The sequence below is a fragment of the Protopterus annectens genome, chromosome 3.part0 (assembly GCF_019279795.1).
Source record: "Protopterus annectens isolate FY-2018-M chromosome 3.part0, PAN1.0, whole genome shotgun sequence".
NCBI classification, from domain to species: Eukaryota; Metazoa; Chordata; order Ceratodontiformes; family Protopteridae; genus Protopterus; species Protopterus annectens.
In genome coordinates this window covers 144385027-144400921 of record NC_056731.1, presented here as the reverse complement: position 1 = coordinate 144400921, position 15895 = coordinate 144385027, and positions in this window count along the sequence as shown.

The following is a 15895-nucleotide window of genomic DNA, read 5'->3' as shown; positions in this document are numbered from 1 at the left end:
CTGTTGCTGTATGTGTGGTGACATCCAGCAGGCACAGGGATGCCCTTACTTTTGATCCTTTGAGCAACATTATAGATGTGTCATAGTGCAGTTTTTCTCACCATTATCAGTGTCCGTAGGACAATACAGACATCCACACACATAATTATGTATACAAGAAGGATGTATATAGAAATGCAGCTCTCTGTGTGTACGATATATATATATATATATATATATATATATATATATATATATATAGATATATATATGTGTGTGTGTGTGTGTGTGTGTGTGTGTGTGTGTGTGTGTGTGTGTGTGTGTGTGTGTGTGTGTTACATAGATATATGGGGAGAGACATGAGATGTATGTTTTTATTTGTATTGCTATAGGTATATACAGATATATCTCTGTTTGTTTATACATAGAGATAGATATACTATCTATGGGAGAGAGAGATAGAGAGAGATAGTGGCAGACAGATATGTTTACATATATGTATGTATGTATAGACATATTTATACATAGGTTATTTTGGGGAAGGGGCAACATAATTGAGCTCTTTGTAACTAAGTGTATAAGCATGCCCAGTATGATTGTCAGTACTTATAAACTGATTCCAAGCCAGGTCTACCTGTATTCCAGTCTGAGATTTTGTGTGTTACAATGACATCTGTCACTTTGTCTGCAGTAGTGCAATTCACTCAAATTGTCCACAGCATTTTTCAGCTGTCTGGTGTAATTAATATGTGACAGAGGTTGATAATGTTACACCACACACAGACTGACAGTCTGCAAAAATACCAACGTAATAATGCCTCACATCCAAAAGTCATTAACACCATCATCCATGTTAACTTCTCTAGTCCACTGAGCCAAACAAACTGCCAGACAGAGAGTAGTCATTCATCACACAATCAACAGCATAAATATGTACATTATTATTCCTGCATTAAGTAAGGCATACACTGTATGATCAATTTCTATGTTACTGCCCTGAGATTGCCTGGACTGCTGATATACCATTGATGAGTTACTGTTACAGGAGTTATATGGGAACACTGCTGTGTTGGGGGGGGGGGGGCAACTCTGCATGTTCTGCTGGGATACACGGTAGACCAGATATCATGTAACCCCTCTGTTTAACATCTCTCTTGACTGATGTAGTGAATATTCTATGCACAAGGCCTAGTGACTATTAAAGGACACATGATAGTGGACTGGGTGTCTGTAGTCCCATGTGGATGTTACCTCTGTCCAAATAGCCCACTATATTTACATGCATAAATGTAGCAGATACATACATACTATACCATATCATACTAATCTTTACAAGTACTGTGTAGGGTAGAGACTTACCCTGCAAATGCAGCAGGTGACAGAATTGTAGTTCATGGCTGACACTATCTGATGCAAGCAGTACACAGCCAATACATGGATAGGTACAGGTTGTATGGGCTGCCTGACATCAAGTTTAATATATGTATGGGAATAGGAGTAAGATGTCAGTCCATAGGTCCCTAGGTTGTTATTGAATGTGCTATGCATTGTCTCATAGCCAAGACCATGGCATACTGAGCATGCCTATGTCTCCCTACAGGGACATCAGCAGGGGGTTCCTTCTCTGAGTCCTCCTGTGACTGTGGCTGTGGTGAACTAAGCACTGGTGGGGGGCTGTGTGTCCCTTCCCTTTGCTGATCCTGCTGCAGCTGTTTCTGCAGGATCAGATTGTGTAGCATAGCACATACTGTGAGCATATGTGCACATGTGGCTGGAGAGTACTGCAGGGCTTCACCAGATATATCGAGGCACAAGAACTGTGACTCCAGAAGCCCAAACACACTCTCTATGATGTTCCTAGTTTGTGCATGTGCCTCATTATGGGATTCTTCCGTGAGTGTGGGTACATTTCTGATGGGTGTCATCATCCATGGTTCCAAGTCGTTGTCAGCATCCACCCACTAAATAGTCATGTGGGATGTCCCCCTAGCAAACATCTGGTGCAACTGTGATGCATGCCAGATATTGGAGTCATGATAACTGCCAGAAATGCCAGCACACCCATTCAGGATAAGCCCCTGGGCATTGCACATGACCTGGCAGTTGATGGAGTGGCACCCTTGTGATTGACATAGATTCTACCCTCTTCATCAGGTGGTGCCTTGATGTGTACAAGTACAATCTATGGCACCCAGTATTTCGGGGTAGTGTGCTACACAGTAGAAGTGTTGCATATTGCTGGCCCTTCAGCTCAGCAGTGAGGGGAAAAGATATGTGCTCACTGGCATTTGGTAGCATGGCATCCAGGAACTGGTGGAGTATCCTGGATGCAAACGCTTGTGATATGCTCATCATGTCCCCAGTCAGTCTTTTGGAAAGTACCTGCAGCTAGTATCCTAAAGGCTACACATACCTTTGTTTCCACTGGGATGGGTTCCCCTCTGTTGGCTCTGGGTCTGAGTTGAAGGCTGCACAGCTCAGTGAGTTCTTGTAGTATGTCCCTTTCCACCCTGTAGTGCTTTACAATCTCCAGCTCATGTAGCTCCTGGAAGGTTACTCTGGGCCTGAACACTCTTCTCCTTCTCTGTCTAGGCCTATTGTCAGCAGTACCAGCAGCACTGACTTCAGCATCTAGCACATACAGATGTAGAAGACCTGCAGCAGCCCCTTGCATTATTTCAGTTAAAATTCCCAATTCTGGACTCCAATAGTCAAGAGTATTGGGGGAAAATAGGGTGTATGCATACTTTATTCAGGTCTGCTATAGGTGCAGAATGTGTGATTAGCTAACTATGATGCATTCCACCTGCCTACAATATAATTACCATCATTTAATGGCCCCATTTCAGTGTGTGATGTGGCACACAGCACTGCGTCACACAGCACAGTTTATAGAAAGGTCAAACTTTCTAATTGAATACATCCAGTTTTGGGAACACACTCTGCCAGGCATCATGCTATGCAAACATGCACACCTAAGCTTAAAAGAGCTTAGAATTAGAGGGCACACCCCTCTGATATCAATCACATCCTGTGTAAACATCAACATGGTGTACACAAAGAGGATATGCGGACACGATTAATCCTTTCTGCTATTCAAAAACCCCACCTCATTTGCATACTTATCCATACTGACAGCCTAAAAACTACATGCTTCATCACCCTATCATGTTAGCAATGGCAGCACTGCACCATTGTAGGTTCCCCACACAAGGCCCTATAATACATTTCTGTTACATACTACAAAATTTGTTTTTTTCCTATTTTTTTTTTAATTTTTCCATTAAGCAAGTTTGCACAATGTGGCTCATGGTGCAAACATGCAGAGATTATTAAAAAATTATTAATTTAACTTATTCCCTTTAATCTTTCTGACATACAGACTAATAGTTTTGCTCATATGTGTATATGGTCTTACATTTTCAAGGGATTTATGTCCACATTTCTACAGTTTTATACGCCCTTTTGTCTGTCTAGACTCCTATATGTGGAATTTTTCCACCTACACTATGGACACTGACACAGAGTCTGAAAAGATACCTTTCTGTATGTTGGATCACTCTACCTGCCTCATCTGCATGAGATTCATCTGCTTATGAAGCAATTTGCATGCCACAGAATTTTCCATGGTTGCCCTTGCAAGTGTGCCGCTCAGCAGCGCTTATTGAATCATAATATGTTTCCAGCTGTGTAAGCTTTGCGGTGCGATGCCTACATGAAAAAAAAGTGTAGGCTTTATTAAATTCCCCCCAATGCTATTGTTTTTTATGGTTTTCAGACATTTTTTTTACCGGTTTTAGAATGTGCAACTGTTCAATCACTGTGCTGACCATTTTAATTCAAGTGATTGTTTCTATTTACTTATTTACATATTGAATTTGAAAGAAGTAGTTGATCAATTCTATATTCAATTTAAATGATTAAAACCATGAATTTTAACCATGAATTTTATAGCAGTGGTACTGGTTTTAATAGCATTGGCTCTTTAATAATATGTTATCTGTGTCAGCTGCTGATGACATAAACGGAAGTGACGTAAGTTAGTTGGTATTTTGAACATGTTCCAGGTTATGGATGAAAGTGCTAAATCTTATTTTGGAATAAACTGTTTTGCTTGCACCTGTGACAGTGTGCAACCACTTTCTTTTTACCTTCAGGGTGTTACTTCATATTTGGCTTTTGGTTATACTTAGAGTAGCACCCGAAATTATCCTATGGGGATGGTCCCTCCTTACCTGGAGAGATTTGTCTTTTAGCATCACAACTTATTGTCAGTGTAGTATTAGATGAGATCTGGATTCCACATGGTTATCATCTGAAGACAGTGTTTATTTTTCTGATTATGTGTTAGTACCCTGTGTCAGTACAACAAACTGAATATACAAATCATGCACTACTGGTACAATTTTCCATCTTCATGGAAATATTGACTGTCATAGAGAAAACAATTTTAAGCAAATAATAGAAAATCCAAACATAGGCATTACTATCTCAGTTATCATACTGACAAACTTAGCATATTTTTCTGTCCCACCCATGCTTGAGATAATGACATCATCAGTTTTAACACTTGTAGAAAAATTTTGTTCCAACTTACAGTACGCTATCAGCACATGGCACACCCATAGATTTTACCATCTGCAAAGCTGAAGCATTGAAAATGCAAACCAAAGTAGAACTGCACATGTAAGGTAAAAAAGAAACACTTTTGTTACCCCAATCAGGAACTAACTTTAGTCTTTTGGGTTATAAGAAGGTAGGAACAACGATTAAATGAGGTAACTGAATGTGCGAAAATATTATATTACACCAGTATTTACCACCAAAATATTAAAACACAGAATGAGGATATATGTTTTGATGTTTAACATAAATGTCTGTCAAACACAGAATGAGGATATATGTTTTGATGTTTAACATAAATGTCTGTCTGTCACTTAGACATTTCTTTTGATTAGAATTGAAGCACAACCACCAGATCTAGGACCTGTTCTGTTGCCATTATATATATATATATATATATATATATATATATATATATATATATATATATATATATATCTATATATATATACATATATATATATATATATATATATATATATATATATATATGGGTTCACTTTATAACATTAAAATACTGAAATGTCAAATTTCAGTATCTCGAAGCTATAAAGTCGAACGTTAAAAATAGCGAACGTTCATAATCGCGAATTTGACGTATGTCGAAAATATGTCGAATTCGCGGTTATGAAGTTGCGCTATGTAATGTCCGGGTTTGTGTTTTGTTGGTGTACGGTGCCGTGTTTGGATGTAGGTGTTATGTCAGGTAAGTGAGTGTTTTGTAAGGGTTTTGAGTGGGAGTTAGAGTGTGTGTGAGAGATTGGAGAATGTGATTGTGTGAGTGAGCTTTTGTGTTGTGTTTGTGCAATCTCGGAGTTAGTATATATAAGTAGGGGGGGTGTGGGGGCGCAGCCCCCCACATGGGGGGGTGCAGGTTGGCTTGTCCCCCTGCTTATGTGTGTGTGAGTTGTGTATGTGTGTTGTTTTTTTGTTTATGTTGTGATGTGGGTGTTGTGTTGTATGTTTAGTGTAGTGTGTGCGGTGTTTTCGGTTATGTGATTTCGCGGTTTTTGTTTGTCGGTGTTTTGTGGATTCGGTTTTATAGTCTCGAGATACTGAAATTCGATATTTCAGCATTTCAAAGTTATAAAGTGAATCCGTATATATATATATATATATATATATATATATATATCTATATATATATATATATATATATGTGTGTGTGTGTGTGTGTGTGTGTGTGTGTGTGTATGTATGTATAGTACATGTACTGTAAAAAATGTAAAGGGGCAGCAATCGTCCTTCAGCCAGGGTTCTGTTATAACAAGAATATGACATTTTTCTGTTAACAGCCTTGCTTCAAGACTGGTCCTTTTATTATTAATTAAGACTGCATATATTAAGGCGTACAATTTTAAGGTCTTTACTTCTGATATGATAGGTGACTGTGTTTTTTAATTCAGGGCTGTGTTGAGGTGGTTCTGAGCTTAAGTGAATAACAAATGAATGTATAAGTTTGAATTGAGACAGAAGAGTTTTGAGAGAAGATCCTTAAGCTTTTTGGGATTGGGATTAATGACCTCTGTATTAGTATGTGTTGCAACAAAAGCTGTTTCCTAGTAGCATAACTGAGTTTATTGCTTGCGTCAGTCAGTAGATAGTGTTTTCTTACTTCCCAGTGATGGGCCTGATTAGGGTGAGAAGGTTCCTGACATGAATGAGAAAGAAACAAACTATCTGTAATGAACAGAATGAAGGTTAAAATGACAGACAAAATAGTAAGACAGGATGCTAATGAAGGTATTGAGAGATGGAAAATGGCATTATGAGGCCTTACTAGAGAAAACTACTTAAGATTACTTGTAGTTTATCACATACAAATCACTCCAAATCTGAAACATGCACTTTAAAAGTTGAATTTCCTGTGCTGCGGTGAAAATGAAAACAAAGTGTTATTTCTGAAGGTTAGTATGGATTAATACTGGTGGAACATATTATTATGATATGAAAATGTTACTAAGCTCAGTTATTTAAAAATGAAAAGCCTAATAGAAAGCAGTATACATACTAATATGGTATAAAACTATAATACATCAACAAATAAACAGCAAAGGCAGTCTGCCAAGTAGAAGTGAGTTAGGATTGTTTGAATGTTCATGAAATTTCTACATTTCCAGAAACATACATCAAATGAGGTTTGGTAACAAATCAATTTGTCCAGGGACATCTTCAGGTTGGGGTTTAGGTAGAAGTAGTAATAGGTACTAAGAGGACAGGGGAAGAAAGCTAGATGGGGAGAATAAAGGGTTAAATGGGAAAGTTGGATGATTCGGGGGAAATGAGATAAGTGTAGGGAGGGGCTTAATCGGTTTTTATGAGCGTGTAACTGGTTAAGGAATCACATTTTGGTGTGAACTTGCTACTTTAAGGATTACGTCCGTGACACCTGTAGGTACCTTTGGAACAGGTAAATCTGAGTTCATAGTGTTAGGTATGATGGAAGGGGTTCATGTATATAAATATTTTTTATCCTGTGTTCTCTTGTAGTTCATAAAGTACGTGGTTATGGATGCACATGGTTTGCAGTTTGTATTTGTGGACATGTGTTCATACATTAGTTGTTAGTGTTGTTTTGTGGGCTTTCTGAATGTCTGCAGTGCAATTTTCTTGGTTTGCCATTCTCTGGTTTTCCTTGTTTCCTTTGTTCCCCTCTTTGAGTAAAGTGCTCTGTTTTGGTTGTTAGGCCCCTCGTTTACTTGGGTGTCCAGCCCCTTTATTCCTCAACATCTATGTTTGTTGTGCTTTGTTTAAGGGGTAGTGGTATGGTTTAAAATGTGTGCGGTTTTGTTGAGGGACATCTGTTAATTATTGGTAAAAGTGGCTAAGAAGTCACTGTTCTATTGCTGGGGGGATTCAAAACTGCAAGATAGATAGTTTTGAGGTGCCTGCAAATAACAGTTGCATGCTGCACAAATGCAGTGAGTTGAGTGCACTATTATTGCACAATACATATCACTCGGCTGGTAATATTATTACAAAAAAAGAAAAAAAAAAGAATAAAAATTACACACACACACTATATATATATATATATATATATATATATATATATATATATATATATATAGATATATATATATATATATATAGATATATATGTCGGACTTCATGGAATATCAGATTTAGGAGCGAGCTTGTCAGCAGGTTACATCCAAGATAACTGGTAGTGCAAGCAGCTGTGCAGGTAGTTTTTGGTAAAAGAATAGGCTTGAAAGTTGGGATTTAGTAATAGTTTTGGGATTACATTGGAGGCCAAGGTATGGACTGAGCCTAAAGCTTCAATTTTCGTTGTAGTAGAGTTCCTCTTAGCTGAGTGATTTTATTGCTTCTTTGGCCAGAGGTGGCATGTTTGTTATCGATTTTGGGGTAGTGCATTATAACTCTCTTTGCTTTCAGTGTTCCTTGCTGCTTTGCCTTGCATTTTGAAGCTTCATTGACATTGCTGGATTAAGGTGGGGGTTCAGCTCGGTAGGTTTGGCGCAGAGCTTCATATTTAACTGGTTCTCCTTTTGCAGCATTCATTCAACTGTTAACTTGAAGGTTATTTGCAACTACAAGTTTATGGGCAGCAGCACCGGTCTAATTTAGTCAGTGGATCATTTCATCCACATACTTGGTACAAAATGTGTCATAAAACTGATGGGTCCTTACAATGATAGAAGCCTGGCTGCAGTGTGTTGCAACGTCATGGTGAGAGGCTGGTAGTGGCTAAGGAATATATATATATATATATATATATATGTAAATTCATCTGAGTCAGTGCGGTATGCCAGTTGACAAAATGAATGAAATGTTATTTCCATATGTATATTATTCGTGTTAAGTTTGCACAAGCAATATTTTTAATCTGCATTCAGAGAGAGGATTTGGAGTGTCGCCTTTGGTTATTGTGAGTAATTGGTGGGGCTTGTAATCGGAGGCATATGGTGAACATGGTCTGCAATTATACAGTCATTTCTAATGGAAAAATATTCATATTTGTCATCGTACTTCAAAATCCTCTGTAGCCCTATACCTTGGCCATCACCTATCTGGTAGCTTGTGCATGGCCATCCTGGTTATCTGTTGACAGTGTCATAGTTTGGGTTCTAGTGTCTTTCTTTGTGTTTAGATCAGGGCTTGGTCTGGACATTTCTGCAGCTCTCAAACTGGCTTTGTTTCTGTTTTTCACTGTCTGTGGCATGGACTCAGCCTTGCATTTCGGCTGTGGAAGGTTTGTAGAATGTCTGGATTTTTGCCTTAAATGTTTGTCGGTTCCTCGGAAATAAAAGAAAAAAGAAGGGAGAAAGTTATGCTGTATCATTGGAGTGAGGCTGCTGGGTGGCATTCATGAGTTTCAGACTTCCTGTCTTCTGGAGGATGTATACCGACATAAACCCTGTTATTCTGGAGTGGATAATAGCAATGTTTGGGATGTCCTTATTTTTGAGCCTTTGTTCCCCCATTGTGTTGGGCTTTGTTCATGTTTCTTGGGTTGGGAGGTTGAGAGCTATTCTCATGACTATTTTAGTATGGGAGGCTTGGCACAGTAGCCTAGAGTATTTGTCATGTGCCTCAGCTGTTGGTTGCCGAATGAATCGGTTCTCACCTTGGTTTTGTTTGGTCTTCCAGTATTGTTCTGCTTCTTATGGTGGTGGTCTTGTGGTCAGGGCAGCAGAATAGGTGGTTTGCTGCTTAGAGGGCTGCCCATGAATGGTCACTTTTCCTGTGCAGGCACCGGAGGCACTAGCGGTCATGGGGAGGAGGGGGGGTTGGCATGTTTTGGCAGGAGTTGTGATTTCTGAATGATGTGGGAGTCTGAGCATGCCACTCAACTGTACAGATTTTCCCAGAATGTCCAGATTTTGTCTCGTATTTTGGTCTGTTTTGCATGAAATTGTGGTTTTCTGGCATATTGGTGACAAATCATTAAAGTTTAAGGTTGGAAAACAATGAAAGACATTTTCATTTTAGTTTTCATACCCTTTGGGGGGTTCATGTTAATGTAAAACCTGTTTATCAACCTTTTTGGTTTGTAAGAGCAATGTTTACGGGGAGTCCCTACTTTGGATCTTTCTCTAATTTTTAAGGGTGCTTGGGCATAAGGTTTGGTCCTCATCTTTTGTGAGCCATTTGCAGAGTAGAGTGGCACATGGGAGAAGTTGTCAGGGCAGCACTTTTGTCACTTGGCAGCTAGTCATGCAGTTTGTTTCATTCTTAAGTGGTGTTGAGTGATTGTATTGTTATTTCTGTGGTGCTGGCTTGCAGATGTGCTCCTGGGACTGTTGCACTACTTATGCCTGGTGGTGCTTTTTATCATTAAGGAGAGGGTGGGGGATTGGTGTTTGACTTCATATGATGATAGTAGGCTATTGGCTTGGAGGCCCTTATATTCCTAGCCAAGAATTTTGCCCATGTCCCCTCAAAGTCAGCACCTGTTTCCCCTGTCCAGCAGGGTCACAAGTGGGAAACCAGTGGTGTATTTTCTGTTTCCCATCCAGTTGTCCAGGTTCTGCTTAAAGAGGGCTAGAGAGGTAGTCTGCTTAACATGGAGAGGGAGTCTATTCCACAGATGGGGGTGGTCTTTGGGACACAAATCTATCCCGCCAACAAGTTCTATTAATGTCACAGACCAGGTAAAGGCCTAGTGTGCAGGTTGCACAAGTGGAGTCTGACTTACGGATATGCAGCAACTCCATCAAGGCTGGGTCTGAGATGGCCTTGTATGCCAGACACAGATCACCTCTGAGCAGTTTGTATGAGACTGAATAGAAGGACCATATCTGTATAGCATAGGTGTTTGAGACCCTGGAGTTTCCTGGTCAGGAACATCTGTGGTCTCTCCAGCTGCTGTATGTGCTTGGCAAGGTGCTTACCAAAGGGGGCATTGTACTCGATAATGGTTCTGATAAGGGAGGAGTACAGGGGTTTTATAACCTCCGTGTTCCTGGATGAAATACCCTTATTTATGAGGTGGGCCATGTAGAAAGCCTTTCTTACAACAGAGGTAACATGGTGGTCAAAAGTCAGGTTGCTATCTACCTGGGTGCCTAAGTCCCTCACAACTGATTGCATGCTTGCTACATTGTTGTTATTGTGATAATTAGTGGGGATGCCATTTTCCCCAATGGGGATAATGATGAATTTCTTGGCATTCAGTTGGAAGCCATGCTTCTTGCACCAGTCGTTAGTTTAGGGATGGCCCGCTTGGAGGATGTTTACTTCACTAGGGGAATTTAAGACAGCACCCAGCTTGCAGTCATCTGCAACCTTGGTCAGCTACAGACCACTGGTTTTGGCTTGTAACTCAGGAAAGTATACCCCAAACACTAAAGACCCCAAGACTGACTTGGGATACACCGCTCATTACAGGTCTACTACTAGAGGTGGCTTCCCCTATTTTGACTGAGTGGGTTCTATCAGTGAGCCACTTAACTACTCATCTTGTAACATACGGGTTGATGCCTAGCTTGAAGAGCTTATCTATTATGCCTGAGTGGAGAATAGTGTCAAAGGCTTTGGCTAGGTCAAGGTAGGCAGTGTGCACCATCTTCCCCTCATCCATGGCTTTGGTGACAGTTTCGAAGAAGTCAACCAAGTTTAATAGGCATGATCTCCCCTTGACAAAACCAAACTGTGCGGGGTCAAACATTTGGAAATTTTGAATGTTCTTGTTTATAAGGTCCATGATAATGCGTTCCATAGCTTTGCACATCTGGCTAGTTAGGTTGATGACTGCCTAAGTCAGTGGACACTCCACCTTTGTGTAGAGGAATGACAGTGGGCTGTCCTCCATTCAGCTGGGACAAAGCTGGTGCACAGGCTTTGGTTGAATAGGGTGCCTAATGGAGCTGAGAGACCATGCTTGAGTTCATGTAGGATTACAGCCAGGGATGTTATTGGGTCCCATGGAGTCTGTATTTTTTGCCTTTGAGAGGGCATTAAAGACCTGCTCCCTGGTGATGAGGGCAGGGGGGGCAGGTGCTGGGGATGTCCTGGTTTACTGATGGGGGGGGCAGGGAGGGTGAGGTTTTCACTGAAGGTTGGTTATATCTATGGCGTTTGTGTATGTGGTGTTATTGATCACCAGTTCAGAGCAGATTTTACTGCTACCTTTGAGATTGTGGACATATGTGAATAAGCCCTTGTGATTGTCCTTAGTGGATGTGGGCAATTTGGACTCAAAGTTAGCCTTAGAGAATTTCACCAGTGACCTTATTTGCTTGTTCAGACAAAGCAGAAATTGTTTCCAATTTGGCTCCTGCTCCTTCTTTGTCCTGGACAGTATTTTTTTCCTTTTATTATAGAGTTTGCTTATTGCTGCTGTCCACCAGACATGTTTACTCTTCCTTGAGTAACATGATTTGGTGATGTCAGGTATTGCTGAGTTCATACAACTATGTAGGTGCTCATATTGTTTTTTGGTGTGGGCTTGGACATTAGTGCTAGTTCCAACTGAAGGGACAGTAGCTGTGAAGCTGCTTATACATGCTCTGAGGAGATTTTAGTCAGCTTTGGAAAAGTTTTTTGTTTGACCCTGACAGGGGGGTTGGTGGTCAGGGGAGATGGTGACTTCAAAAGTGATTGTTTGATGACACTGTAGGGGTACTACAGTGGCTATTCATGTTGTTTAGGACCAGGTTCAAGATATTTTCACCTCTCGTGGGGGTGTCAACCAGGTGCTCCAATGCATTGGCACTGACAAAATTGAGGAATCTCTGGGGGTTCATGTTTGGGCTAGAATAGGTCCTCTACTCTATAGTTGTGTAGTTAGTCACCCAGGATCAGGGTAGATGGTTGAATCTTGATAGTTTCAAGTAAGTCCAGATAAGTGGAGTGGGTGTCCTGAGTCATGGTTGGTCATCTGTAGCTAGCTATGATTTGAATAGTTTTTTTGTCAACAGTTAACTGCACTTGGAGTGTCTCCTGTGCATCATACTATTTGACCAGCCTGGAGATGTGTATGTCTTTGATTAATACTGAAACTCCACCTTCTTTTTCTTTGTAGCCCTCCATTTGGGATCTGAAAGTATAGTAGGAGTAACCAGGTAAAGCTGGGGTCTTCTTCGTAGCTTTGAATCAGGTTTCAGTGACTGCACAAAAGTCAGCATTCTCCAGGGCAAGGAATACTTGCAATGAGTGCAGTTTCATGCTGATGATTAAAAAATAAATAAATAAAAATAAAAACAAAAGGGGGAAGATGAATAGCTTTTGTCACTGTCTGAGTACATGCCTTAGCTTGTAAAATACTTGTTTAGAAGAATGGAGTGATAATGAAATGGGGGAAATGTTTCCCGCCACATGGATTTTCGGGGAGGTTTCTGGTGCGTACATCTCAGCTGTCTGTGACTTTCGGGGTGTTACTGATGGACTCGGATCTGGCTCAGGCCCTCTTTCTGTCCTAAGGCTTCTGTCTTTTGGTGAAAGGATTGAATTATTCTTGATACTTGGTTCTTTTCAATGGTTGTGGTCAGGCCTGTGCTCTATGTTTCAGACAAGTGCGCAGTTGGGTGTAGAGGGACCTTTACAGTCATGAGGGGCATACCTCTTTACTTTTCAGATTTTGTAGGCTGTTCACATTTTGCCTCATAATTTCAGTCCATTACTCATAAAACTGGGGTTTTCTGGCCAAACATTGACAAAGCATTGAGGGCTAAATTTAGGAAATAATGACAGACAAGGGAGTTTCAGAATTTATACTCATCAGAAAATTCATGGTAATGCAGAACCTGTTCTATCAACTTTCTAAGTTTGTAGGAGTAACATTGAAAAGTATTTTGTACTCTTACTCCACCATTATTGATGGCCTTGTCCAGAGTTTTGCTAAGATGTATGGTTATGGTTTTGGTGCTGAGGGTAGGTTTATCCCTTGTTTAGTGAAGTGTGCACATTCACTGGAACTAGTATGACAGATGGCACAGTGAGGAAAAGTTATTGATTCAGTTTGTCTTTGCTCTCTTAATCTGTCTTGACACTGGTGGCATTTGGTGGAAAATGGTGATTTAGACTTAATATAGCATTACAATGATTGAGCTGTGGACTTCATTACTTCTGAAAATGTATATTAATTTGAACTGGGTGAGGGCGCACTAAGTGGCTGCAGGGTCAGAAATGCTAGAGCACTGACTGTGTTTTTTCCTTTGGCAGATGGCAGAAGCACTGAGCCTGGTGAATCTGGTGGGAAAGAGGAGAACATAATTGGGCAAGTCATGTGGAAAGCAGGTGCTGAGGCACGCTATCGCAGGGGATGTACCCACCGCTGGGGCAGTGCATGATGTGGTTACAGATGGGGAAGAGCAGAGTGGTTATCAGCTGGTGTCCTGAAGGATTTGGATTTAAAATGTGATGGACTCTGCTGTGGTGGATGTTCTTGCCACTGGAGTGGTACACAATGAGGTCACAGGTAGTCCTACTTTATTCATTAAGGCACATCAGAGTACGGTTTGGGAGTAGTGTGGGGACAGGTGACGATGAGGTATGTCAGGGGCAGGGTGAAGATGGTTTGAGGATTAACCCAAACAGAAAGCTCAAAGACAATCCAAGGCTGTGGATGTAAATAAAGTTCTCAGATGAAAACAATTTCAAGTAGTAAACTCCAATAAATCCAATGGACAAAGTTTGAAATGAAGAAAAATTTATTGTGCAGAGTTAGGTTAGCGCTTTCACCCTGCTAGGCTTCCTCAGACCTTTAATACATACAAAAAAGGGGACACAAAGAATATATAGCCACCTAAATATGATATAACTTCCTACAATTAATCTATTTAAAAACTAAACAGAAAAAAAGTCATCTCATAAACATGCCCTAAAAATGCAAATAAAAACATGCATAAATGCATTCATAAATATAAAATGTAAACATAAGTAAGAATACATACTTGAATTCGACTTGAAAAATGACACAGTTTTTGAAAAAATATTTCAATTTATAAAAAATATATTTAAATATGTTCAGGTTTTATGTAATTTAAAATGTATAAAAGAACATATCTAAGTTCAACATAAAATCTCATCAGAAAGGGACATTAGTTATAACAATATAAATGGTGTTATCTGACAGTCAATCTCCTATTTTTCAAAGCTAGCTTAATGGAGACTTTGTCATTAAGACATGGGTTCTGGTTTGCCTTTAGCCTGATGATCCAGTCAACTTCTATTCTCTCTGTGTAATTTCTAATGTCTCCTCCTCTGGTACTGGGTATGTTCACTTGTAGGACCTGGAATTTGAAACTATGCTAGTCATTAGTGTGTGTGACATGCTTCGATAGTGCATTGTTAGGAGATTGTATATGTATATTGTACAGGTGTTCCCTAATCCTGTCCCTTAGGCATCTATCATTTTTTTCCTAAATAAAACACAGTGCAGGCTATGCACTTAGCCAGATAAACCACATGTTGTGTATTACAAGTAGCAGTTACTCTAAAATCAAACTGTTGTAGGGTGATGGGATGTGTGAAATGAGATTCTACACAAACAAATTCACAAAAATTACACTTGTTGCATGGTTGCGTACCTATAGATGAGTAAAACTCATTTAGACCACTGAAACCTCTAGGATAGCATAATAGTCTCTGTTAATTCATCTTATTCCTATAGACAAAATTAGGTTCAGTACCTACTAGTCCCTTTAACTCAGGATCCGCCATTAAGGCTCCCCAATGCCTATGAAAGACATTTTTAACTGGACCAATGTCCTGTGTGTAGTTAAGGGATACTCTGACTGTAGATTTCCAAGTGGTTAGATGCTCTGTTGTACCAAGACAGGTGGGATCACTCATGTCGGAAAAATAAGGTCATACAACATTATCTCTCAACAACTGGGCCCTCTCAATACCTACATTCCACTATTTGGGAGGCTGGCCTAATGGTTAAGATTTTTGCCTTACAAACACAAGGTGCAGGGTTTGAGTCTCACAAGGGATAATTGGCTAGGCTTAAAATGAGTCACAAGGGCAGTTCGCTTAGTACTAATCTATGAACTTCTGTGAACTATGCATTAATCTCTATCAGACTATAAGACCTATCTGCTAACCTTTCACATCGATGGTATAGTTCCCTCTCAAACCCTGTCTGTGTTGGGTTCAAATGTGATGCACGTATGGCCTGCCCCTTCACTATGTTATTAAAAACATAACTGGGATGCATATTCTCCCTATGAAGAGGGGAGTTCTTATAGCAAGGCTTCCTATAAACTCCAGTGTTGAGTAGCCCATTGGGTAACTTCTCTCTCTCTCTCTCTCTCTCTCTATATATATATATATATATATATATATATATATATACACATCTAAAAAGGATATCCACTGGTCA